This window comes from Theropithecus gelada, chromosome 1 (assembly GCF_003255815.1).
Source record: "Theropithecus gelada isolate Dixy chromosome 1, Tgel_1.0, whole genome shotgun sequence".
Lineage (NCBI taxonomy): Eukaryota > Metazoa > Chordata > Mammalia > Primates > Cercopithecidae > Theropithecus > Theropithecus gelada.
The window spans coordinates 40,594,731-40,606,254 of record NC_037668.1 but is presented as its reverse complement, the minus strand read 5'-3'; the positions used below and the strand labels follow the sequence as shown (position 1 = coordinate 40,606,254).

General features: G+C 49.5%; 1 non-coding gene across 1 annotated transcript; it reads right to left on the bottom strand.

The window, feature by feature from the left end:
• Positions 1 to 841: 841 nt before the first annotated feature.
• LOC112615093 lies at positions 842 to 960 on the bottom strand. The gene has a single exon (XR_003117274.1). It is a non-coding gene; the product is annotated as a U5 spliceosomal RNA (small nuclear RNA).
• Between the last annotated feature and the right edge of the window lie 10,564 nt (positions 961 to 11,524).

The window sequence follows — 11,524 nt, the reverse complement described above, 5'->3', positions numbered from 1 at the left end:
GAATCTCCCATCACTAGCAGGGCTCACGGCTACCTGGAGGCATGACTACATTTCCCAGCCTCCCTTGCGGTTGAGATGAATTCTGGCCAATGGGACTGGCTGGAAAATTCACTTTCTCTTGCGTTTCATCAAACCGATTGGGTCTCGGGAGGACTAGCTGCGCGCTAGGCACCGCTCCTTAGGCGGGGATACTGGGTAGAAGAGTTCGGGGCTGCCTTCTTCTACACGGAGAAGCCGGTGGGAGCAGCGGGGGAGCTCGCCCAGAGCCCCTGCTTCATTTGATTGGCTAGTCCAGCGGTCCCCAACCTTTCTGGCACAAGGGACCCGGTTCGTGGAAGACAGTTTTTCCAAGGGCGGGGGAAGGGTGGGTACGGGATGTGGGCAGTTTCAGGTTGAAACTGTCCCCCTCAAGTCATCAGCCATTAGACTCTCATGAGGAGTACTTACCTAGACCCCTCGTATGCGCAGTTCGCAGTAGGGTTCCTGCTCCTAGGAGAATCTGATGCCCTACTGACCTGACACGATGGGGAGGTCAGGCGGTAGTGCTCGCTTGCCAGCCGGTAACCCTCTGTCGGTCAGTGGCCGGGGTTAAAAACTCCTGGTGTATAAACAAGCCAAGCCCCGTTCCTTGGTCAAAAGCAGTAAGCCACCCCAACGTGTCACGGTAGCAACTCCCCAGAGATGCAGTAGAACTAACTAACGCCTACCATAAAACGGTGAACCTCTAGAAAAAGCTCGAAAATTCGCGTTTGTATTAAACTCACTTTCAAAGGTTGATGAACCCGCATTTGAAAAGTTATACATTTACCAGCATAAGTCTGCTTTTAGAACCACTCAAGTAAGCCCTGCTGAAAAAGCAAGGCCTCAAAAAATTGGTTTAAAACTCAGAGTTGTTCCTCTCCACGGAAATCTTTAGTAAAAGGCGAAAGATTTATACGATCTGAAGAGAAACCAGAGTATAGGTCGAAGGCGCGGCACTCAGTTCTCACGTAACGACTACTCCCAACAGGCTAATGGTAACTTTCTCTCCGTCCAAAAGAGCTATTGACTTCTGCCTTTTTCTTCAGACAATTCTGAACAGCAATCTAGGTGTCGGGAAAGATAGGTTGAAGGAAAAAGGGGATAGTAATTTTAAAGACGAACATTATTTGGTGCACAATGCATTGTGGGTATGCAAATAAAGCCTCTCCAATCACGCTCCAGTTTCAGGAAATATCTTAAATGGTTCATGCGTTTTAGCGCTGCGCCTGAGGCCACCACGCGGGGGCAGAGCAGAGTCTGGTCCCAGAAGACAAAGGCTGACTTTATCTGCTTTACTTACAGTGGCCGAGCTATTAGGTCGGTGCAAAAGTAATTGCGGTTTTTGCAATTTAATTGCAAAATTGACCTAATAAGTAAACAATTTTTTTGAACGTAAAAAAAAAGTAAAAAAAAAATTATCTTGGCTGGACTCCGTGGCTCACTCTTGTAATCCCAGCACTTTGGGTGGCTGAGGCGGGCTGATCGACTGAACTAGGGGTTTGAGACCAGCCTGGGCAACATAAGGAGAGCCTGTCTCCAAGAGAAAAAAAAAAAAAAATTCTTACACTTATAGCCACTCCAGGCCTACTGAAGCCCTGGGGATTGGGCCCACCCCCCTGAGTCTGAACTCATCCTCCGTGTGATTCTGATGGAGGCTACATTGAGAACCTCTGTTGGGCAACTGTTCTGCCTGAAATACGGAGAGTGAGGAGTTTGGGAGACACATTACTGGCTGAGCAGGGGAAGGCCTGGGAAAGGCTGTGAAATGAGGAGAGAAAAGGCCAGGGAAGGCGGCCTTTTCCCACCACCTTCCCACCTGGGGGATGGTGGCATAAAAGGAGGGGGCAGTGCAGGAGCCTGTGAAAGGGACTAGAGAAATTCAGGGAGGAAGAAGGAAAACCTGGACTGGGAGCCGTACAGAAACCGAGGGCAGAGAAGAAGTTCCCTGGCTGGGCGCGGCGGCCCACGCCTGTAATCCCAACACTTTGGGAGAGAGGAAGGAAACAGTAGGTGAGGAGGGGCAGGAGATGGGGAGGGGGCGGTAGGTGGCTCCTGGTTGCAGAAGGGAAGGAGGAGCGGTGCAGGGGTCTCCCTGCAGTGATCCTGGTCCATGGAGCCCGGGCCCACCCCCAACCCCCATTCTCTCACTCCCCTGCAGGAGTGGCCCCTCCTTTGCTGGCCCCTATTTCCCTCCATCTTCTCTCCTGGGAAGATCCCAGCACCCCCTCTTTCCAGCCTCTGCCCTGTAGCAACTGAACTGCTGGAAAAATCCCACAGCAAGGGAACCTCGGATACAGGCCTCCACTTCACCTGTTTCTCTCATTGGCTCCACTTCCCCACTCAAGATGTCCCTTTTAGGCTGAGTGCGGTGGCTCACGCCTGTAATCCCAGCACTTTGGGAGGCGGAGGCAGGCGGATCACCTGAGGTCAGGAGTTCGAAACCAGCCTGGCCAACATGGCAAAACCCTGTCTCTACTAAACATACAAAAATTAGCTTGATGTGTTGGTGTGTGCCTGTAATCCCAGCTACTTGGGAGGCTGAGGCACAAGAATCACTTGAACCCAGGAGGCGGAGGTTGCAGTGAGCCGAGATCGCACCATTGCACTCAAGCCTGGGGGACAAGAGCAAAACTCCGTCTCAAAAAACAAACAAACAAAAAAAAACAAACACACAAACACCCCTTTTAACCCTTCTCTCCCCTTATCTTCCCGCTCTGCAACTCACTGTGTCAGCCCACAACATCCCAGGGGCTTCCTTGAGAGGCCAGACGCCCTCATCTTCCCAGCCCGCAGCAGCCGCATCTGCCTCATCTTCTGCCTCCTCCTGGGCTTTGAACCCCAACTCCACAAAGATGGTGCCCCTTCCATGCAGTCCCCCAGCAGCACCCTCCGTGTCCCTCCCGCTGTGGTCGTCTGAATGTCGTGGCCCCTCACACATCCACAGGCTGAAATGTAATCTCCAAGATGATGGTATTGATATGTGGGGCCTCCGGGAGGTGATTGGGTCATGGATGGGATCAGTGTCCTTATAAAAGGGTTTGAGGGAGCAAGTTTGTGCCTTTTACCCTCCCATCAAATGGGGACACAGGGAAGGTGCCATCCATGAGGAACAGGCCTTCACTAGACCACAAATCTGCTGGTGCCTCTGATATTGGACTTCCCAGCCTCCAGAACTGTGAGCAACAAATAAATTCCTGCTGTTTATAAATTACCCAGTTTAAGGTATTTTGTCATAGCACCTGAACTAGGACACCCCCCATACTGGCTCATCTTCTAGATGGATAAGTAGGCTTCCTTATCTCCTAACCTGAGAGAGAGAGAGAGAGAGGGGTGAAGGAGGAAGTGGGGAAGGAAGAAAGACTTCCTAAACCTCATCACCATCAGCCACAACAAAGCAAAGCACTTTTACTTTGTATTTCTATTTAAAAAAAAAAAAATCTGGTGGAAATCTCTTTAGTAAAAAGAAACTTGGGCTGGGCGCAGTGGCTCAGACCTGTAATTCCGGCACTTTGGGAGGCCAAGGCGGGCGGATCCCCTGAGGTCAGGAGTTTGAGACCAGCCTGGCCAACATGGTGAAACCCCGTCTCTACTAAAAACACAAAAATTACCTGGGCATGGTGGGCGCCTATAGTCCCAGTTACTTGGGAGGCTGAGGCAGGAGAATCGCTTGAACCCAGGAGGCAGAGGTTGCAATGAGCTGAGATTGTGCCACTGCATTCCAGCCTAGGGGACAGAGCAAGACTCCGTCTCAAAAAAAAAAAAAAAAAAAAAAAGATTTCCAAACAGGGACTCAAACAGATGCCTCTACATGAGCATTGTTCATAACAGCCCAAAGATGATAACAATCCCAGTGTCTATCAGCTGATTAGTGGATAAACGAAATGTGGTTTATCCATACAATGGAATACTATTCAGCTGTAAAACAGAGGGAAATTCTGGTACACACTACATTGTAGATCAACTGAGGATGTATGCTAAATGAAAGAAGCCAGCCACAAAAAGGCATAGATTGTATGACTGTACTTCGGTGAAATATCCAGAAGAGGGGATAATAGGAGTTCTTGGGTATTGCATAGAGTTTCTGTTTGGGGTGATGAAAAATTTTGGAAATGGATGGCAGTGATGGTATTACGACATTGTGAATGTTTAATTTATTTTTAGTTTTTAGAGATGAGGTCTTGCTCTGTTGCCCAGTTAATTTTAATTATTTTTTATTTTTATTTTTTGTAGAAACAAGGTCTCACTATATTGACCAGGCTTAATTTGTTTATTTTTATTTTTTGTGGACCTGGAATCTTGCTATGTTGCTCAAGCTGGTCTCAAACTTCTGGCCTCAAGTGATCCTCCTGTCTCAGCCACCCAAGGTGTTGGGATTACAGGTGTGAGCCACCACGCCTGGTCCATTTTCCCTGATTAGGGACAATGCGTTGTTATGTGTGATATTTGGTGTGATTTGTTTGTTTGTTTGTTTTAGGTGGAGTCTCGCTCTGTCGCCAGACTCTGGAGTGCAGTGGTGTGGTCTCAGCTCACTGCAACTTCCAACTCCCTGGTTCAAGTGATTCTCCTGTCTCAGTCTCCCAAGTAGTTGCAATTACAGGCACACGCCACCATGCTCAGCTAATTTTTTTTGTTGTTGTTGTTGAGACGGAGTCTCGCTCTGTCGCCCAGGTTGGAGTGCAGTGGCCGGATCTCAGCTCACTGCAAGCTCTGCCTCCCGGATTTACGCCATTCTCCTGCCTCAGCCTCCCGAGTAGCTGGGACTACAGGCGCCCGCCACCTCGCCCAGCTAGTTTTTTTGTATTTTTTTTTAGTAGAGACGGGGTTTCACCATGTTGGCCAGGATGGTCTCGATCTCCTGACCTCATGATCTGCCTGCCTCAGCCTCCCAAAGTGCTGGGATTACAGGCATGAGTCACCGCGCCTGGCCTGGTGTAAGATTTTAGCATATAGCCTGTATTAGTTATGTTAGGGAAATTTCCTTCTATCATCAGTTTTCTCTGTGCTGAGTTTTTTTTATCAAATGCTTTTCAGAATCTATTGAGATAGTTGTATACATTTTCTCCTTTGAATTCAGCGATATGGTGAATTACCTTGCTAGACTTTTGTTCTATTTTGTTTTGTTTTGTTTGAGACAGAGTCTCACTCTGTTGCCCAGGCTGTAGTATAGTGGCAGGATCTCGGCTCACCATAACCTCTGCCTCCCAGGTTCATGCGATTCTTGTGCCTCAGCTTCCTGAGTAGCTGGGATTACAGGTGTGCACCCCCATGCCTGGCTAGTTTTTCTGTTTTTAGTAGAGATGGGGTTTCGTCATGTTGGTCAGGCTGGTTTCAAACTCCTGACCTCAGATGATCCACCCACCTTGGCCTCCCAAAGTGCTGGGATTACAGGCATGAGCCACTGCTCCTGGGCCATTGCTAGATTTTTGAATGTTAATTACTTTTGCATTCCTGAGATAAGGCCCATTTAAGTCATAATACATTTTTCCTTATAATTTGATTCTTCCTTTTTCTTTTTTTGAGACAGTGTCTTGTTCCATCGCCAAGGCTGGAGTGCAGTGACTCAATCTCAGCTCACTGAAGCCTCAACCTCCCAGACTCAAGCAATCCTTCCCCCTCAGCCCCCCAAGTCACTGGGAATACAGGCTAAGATTTTTTCTTTTTGAAAATGAAAAATGCAAGACTCAAAGATCAAAACTATGTAAAAACATATACTCAGAGAAGTCCACTCTTGTCCCTAGCCCTTTCACCCAGTTTTCACTCATCCCCATTGTCAATAGTTTCTTTAAGAAAATTTGTTTACATTTTGTTATTTGTAATAGAGATGGGGTCTCACTATGTTGCCCAGGCTGATCTCTAACTCCTGGGCTTAAGTGATCCTCCCAACTCCCAAAGTGCTGGGATTTCAGGCATGAACCACTGCACCCAGCCCATTTTCAATAGTTTCTAGTTTAAATTTTCTGTGTGTGTGTGTGTATGTGTGTGTGTGTTTTGTAACAATAACCACACACACACAGTTTGTTTCCTCTTTTTTTTTTTTTTTTTTTTAGATAGAGTCTCACTCTGTTGCCCAGGCAGGAGTACAGTGGTATGATCTCGGCTCACTGCAACCTCCACCTCCTGGGTTCAAGCATTTCTCCTGCCTCAGCCTCCTGAGTAGCTGGGATTATAGGCACCCGCCACCACACGTGGCTAATTTTTGTATTTTTAGTGGAGGCAGGGTTTTGCCATGTTGGCCAGACTGGTCTCGAGCTCCTGACCTCAGGTGATCCACCTGCCTCGGCCTCCCAGAGTGCTGGGATTACAGGCGTAAGCCACCACGCCCGGCCCACACTTTTTTTTTTTTGAGATGGAGTCTCACTCTGTTCCCCAGGCTGGGGTGCATTGGCAAGATCTTGGGTTACTGCAACCTCCAACACCCTAGGTTCAAGTGATTCTCCTGCCTCAGCCTGCTGAGTAGCTAGGATTACGGGTGTGTGCCATCACGCCTGGAGAATTTTTTTTTTTTTTTTTTTTTTGAGATGGAGTCTCGCTCTGTCACCCAGCCTGGAGTGCAGGGGCGCGATCTCGGCTCACTGCAAGCTCCACCTCCCGGGTTTATGCCACTCTCCTGCCTCAGCCTCCCGAGTAGCTGGGACTACAGGCGCCCGCCACCTCGCCCGGCTAGTTTTTTGTATTTTTTAGTAGAGACGGTGTTTCACCGTATTAGCCAGTATGATTTCGATCTCCTGACCTCATGATCCGCCCGTCTCGGCCTCCCAAAGTGCTGGGATTACAGGCTTGAGCCACCGCGCCTGGCCGAATTTTTGTATTTTTAGTAGAGACAGGGTTTCGCCATGTTGGCCAGGCTATTCTCAAACTCCTGACCACAAGTGATCTGCCTGCCTCAGCCTCCCAAAGTGCTGGGTTTATAGGCATAAGCCACCGTGCCTGGCCTGAAACTTCTACTTTTAAAAGTAGAGCTTCAATTCCAGCTCCATAGAGCATGGAATTGTGGAATCAGGGAACTTGAGTAAAGTCTGAATCTCAGCCAAAGCCAGGGAGATCTGAAACCCAAGAGAAAATGCCAGGAAGCCCCGCCAGCTCTGATGAGGTCGGACGAGTGAAACCTGTTCCTGCGGGTACCAAAGCGCAGAATGTCAGCAAAGCAGCATGGATTGTGGGAGGCTTGCCTCGGGTCCCATCTGTGGGTTGCCAAAATGTCAACCTAAAATCATCAAAAGGGTTAGAATCTAATGTAAAGAGTGTTTATTCAAGCACAAAGCATGAGGATGGACAACCTGGAAATACCAATTCCAAAGGAATGGTCAGTGTTCCAAAGTAGACAGAGACAGGCGAGTTTTTAGCAGGATTATACCATTTTTCTTTTCCTTTTTCTTTCTTTGTTTTTTTTTTTTTTTTTTTTTTTTTTGAGATGGAGTCTTGCTCTGTCGCCCAGGCTGGAGTGCAGTGGTGTGATCTCGGCTCACTGCAACCTCCGCCTCCCAGGTTCAAGTGATTCTCCTGCCTTACCCTCCCAAGTAGCTCGGACTACAGGCACCCGCCACTACGTCTGGCTAATTTTTGTATTTTTAATAGAGGTAGGGTTTCACCATATTAACCAGGCTGGTCTCAAACTCCTAACCTTGTGATCTGCCCACCTCGGCCTCCCAAAGTACTGGGATTACAGTTGTGAGCCGCTGTGCCCAGCCCCTTTTTTTTTTTTTCAGACGGAGTCTCACTCTATTGCCCAGGTTGGAGTGCAGTGGTGTGATCTCGGCTCACTGCAACCTCCATCTCCCGGGTTCAAGAGATTCTCCTGCCTCAGCCTCTTGAGTAGCCACCACGCCCGGCTCAGTTTTGTGTTTTTAGTAGAGATGGGGTTTCACCATGTTGGCCAGGCTGGTCTCCAATTCCTGACCCCCGGTGATCCTCCCGCCTTGGCCTTCCAGTACAATTATAGACGTGAGTCACTGTGCCCAGCCTTTTTTTTTTTTTTTTTTTTTTTTGAGATAGAGTCTTGCTCTGTCACCCAGGCTGGAGTGCAGTGGTGTGATCACAGCGCACTGGAGCCTCAACTTCGCTGGCTCAGGTGATTCTCCCACCACAGCCTCCTGAGTAGCTAGGACTACAGGCACTCATGCCACCACACTGGCTAATTTTTTGTATTTTTTGCAGAGACAGGGTTTTTCCATGTTGCTCAGGCTGGTCTTGAACTCCTGGGCTCAAGCCATCCGCTAGCCTCGGCCTCCTAAAGTGCTGGGATTACAGGTGTGAACCACCCTGCTGAGCCTTTAAAAAGTTACTGTAAATATATTTGACATTTTGAAATTCTGTGTGTCAAAAATAATCAAGCAAAAAGGTGAGCCTCCCACCAGAATAATACTTGCAATACACCAAAAGGTTAACAATTATACTGTCTCAAAAAGCCTTACAAGTTAATGAGATAAAGCTGGGTGCGATGGCTCATGCTTGTAATCCTAGAATTTTGGGAGGCTGAGGAGGGCAGATAACTTGAGCCCAGGAGTTCAAGACCAGCCTGGGCAATGTGGTGAAACCCCATATCTAAAAAAAAAAAAAAAAAAAAAGAGAAAAATTAATGAGATCAGTACTAAACTGCAATAGAAAATCACTGATAGCAGAGAGAAAAATTTTCCAGAAGAAATGTACATGTATAATAAATATGTGAAAACCTGTTTGGTCTTACTAGTAATCAGAGGACTTCAAATACAAGCAACTCTGAATGTCACATCCCATCTATTACATTGGCAAATGCTTTTAAAATATAAAATTCAGAGGCAGCCATGGTGCAGTGAAACAGGAACGCAGATACCATAGGTAGAAATAGAAACTGGCCCAATCTTACTAAAATGTCACTTGATGATATGTATCAAGAGCCCTAAAAAAAGTGTTTTTTGAGACAGAGTCTCGCTCTGTTGCCCAGGCGAGAGTGTAGCAGTGCCATCTTGGCTCACTGCAGCCTCTGCCTCCAATGTTCAAGCAGTTCTCGTGCCTCCATCTCCTGAGTAGCCGAGACTTATACAGGTGTGCGCCACCACGCCTGGCTAATTTTTGTATTTTTAGTAGAGACAGGGTTTCACCATGTTGGTCAGGCTGATCTTGAACTCCTGGCCTCAAGTGATCTACCTGCCTCAGCCTCCCAAAGTGCTAGGATTACAGCTGTGAGCCACTGCGCCCAGCCTAAAAAACACATTTTAACAGTTCATGTATGTCAAGCCAACAATTTCACATATGGGAATACATCCTAAGGAAACAGAAATATACAAAAATGTTTGTGTGCAAAGAAACGCACTTTTTTTTTTTTTTTTTTTTTTTTTTTTTGAGACAGAGTCTTGCTCTGTTGCCCAGACTAGAGTGCAGTGGCGCCATCTCGGCTCACTGCAACCTCCATCTCCCGGGTTCAAGCGATTCTCCTGCCTCAGCCGCCTGAGTAGCTGGGACTACAGGCGCGAGCCACCGTGCCCAGCTCATTTTTTGTATTTTTAGTAGAGACGGAATTTCACTGTGTTAGCCAGTATGGTCTTGATCTTCTGACCCCATGATCCTCCCACCTTGGCCTCCCAAAGTGCTGGGATTATAGGTGTGAACCACAGCGCCCAGCCAACAGTAATTTTTATAATCAGAAGAGTAAAAAGAACAATGATATTGAAAAGGGAGGAAAAGAGAGAGAGGGAAGGGGAGAGATGCGGAGATCAGAAAGAGCTCACAAACAAGGGCATCCGACTGGGGAGGGGTCAGGAGCTGAGAGGGGAAGGTAAGGGCCCAGAAGTGGAAGGGGGCCTTGCTAAGGCCCCTTACATGACGTCACCTGAGCCTTTGGGGGCTGCAGTTTGCAGTAGCTCGGGAGGGCATGCCTCAACCCTGGGGCTCCACCCCTATTCTCCCAGCTCTCTTCTCTCTTGTGCCATCTCTCCCCATTTCCAAGGAAGGTGGCTGCCCCTGCCAAATGCAGACGCGTTGCACCGACCTCATTGTCTAGCTTTCACTAACTTGAAAGCAAGGGGTGGGAGGGAGGAAAGGAACAGAGTCCCCTAGGAATGTTAGAGGCAGGGGGATAGGAAATTCTGCAGCCCAGCTGAGATGGGGAACTTGTTGGGTTGGAGGGGATAAAGCATAAGACCAAAGTACAAATAATGATGAGATGGGTCTGCCTGTGATGCCTGCTCAGAGGCACCAGAGTGGTCCTAGAGAAAGTGCTAGAGACATTTTTAGGAGACAGCAGGATTTGATCACCCAAGGACAGAGGCTGAGGGAAGGAAGAGCTTGGGGAGCTCTGTGCCAGTCTGAGCCCTTGAAACAAATCCTAGGTAGGGGATTGTTGCGGGGCTGGGAGTCTCAGGGAGTCCATGGCTGAATCCTGGCCGTGAACCCCGCGGGCGCCCGCGTTTCAGCACAGGGGACAGGGGCCAACCTCGGATCCAGGTGGGTCCTCAGATCACTGGCGGTTCCACGGCCCCGCTAGTCCCTGGCCCCCTCCTTGGCCAATCTCAGCCCCGGGTTCCCTTGGAGACCTCCGTGGCCCCTGCATCCTGGACCCCCGGTGCCCGTGCTGCAGCTCCCGTGCACTTGGCGGGTGATGCGACCGGGGGAGCCAACCTGGAGCGCCCTCAGGTCCCGGCAGCCAAGAAGGGGTCTGCGATCTGGGGTAGGGGCAGGAGAGTATCCAGTCTCCCCCCAGGTCCCCCCGCTTGGCTCAGCTTGGACAGAGTGTTGCCCTCTGGGGATGGCGCAAAGAGGAAAATGCCGAGGTGAGAGCAGGGAGGAGGCCAGAGGCATCCTAAGGAGAAGCCGGGGCCAGCACGGGTGCGGGACGTTGTCCCTGCGCGCCCAAGCGCACGGCCGGCCCTTCCGGAGACAACCCCCTTCTCAAGCGCAGCCCGGACCAGCCTCTCTCCACCCCTCCCCACGCCCCGACCCGACCAGCTTCCATCGCCCCAGGGCGCTGGGAGCCAGAACCAGGGCCAGGGCAGCCTAGGTCCCTGAGTCAGCCCTCCCATGGCTCAGCGGCTCCAGAAAATTCGATACAGCCCCCCACCCCAGGTGACCTCTAAATCGCCGGCAGAATTCGTCTCTGGCCTGAACTGTGCCCGGCTGGGACTCGGCCCTCCCGCCGCTCCATGGAAGCTTCTGCATGATTTACATCATTTCCCCTTGGCTTGGGAGTGCACATGTGACTCCGCCATAGATTTACCTTCCTTTTTTCTTTCTTTCTTTTTTTTTTTTTTTTTGAGACAGGGTCTGGCTCTGTCGCTCAGGCTGGAGTGTACTGGAGGGATCATGACTCACTGCAACCTCCGCTGCCTGGGCTCAAGGGATCTTAGCTTCCTGAATAGCTGCACCATGGTGCCCTGCTAAGTTTTGTGTTTTTAGTAGACAGGAGGTTTCACCATGTTGCCCAGGCTGGTCTTGAACTCCTGGGTTCAAGTGATCCTCCTGCCTCACCTCCCAAAGTGCTGTGATTGCCGGCATGAACCGCCATGCCCTGCACTTTCCTATTTATATTTGG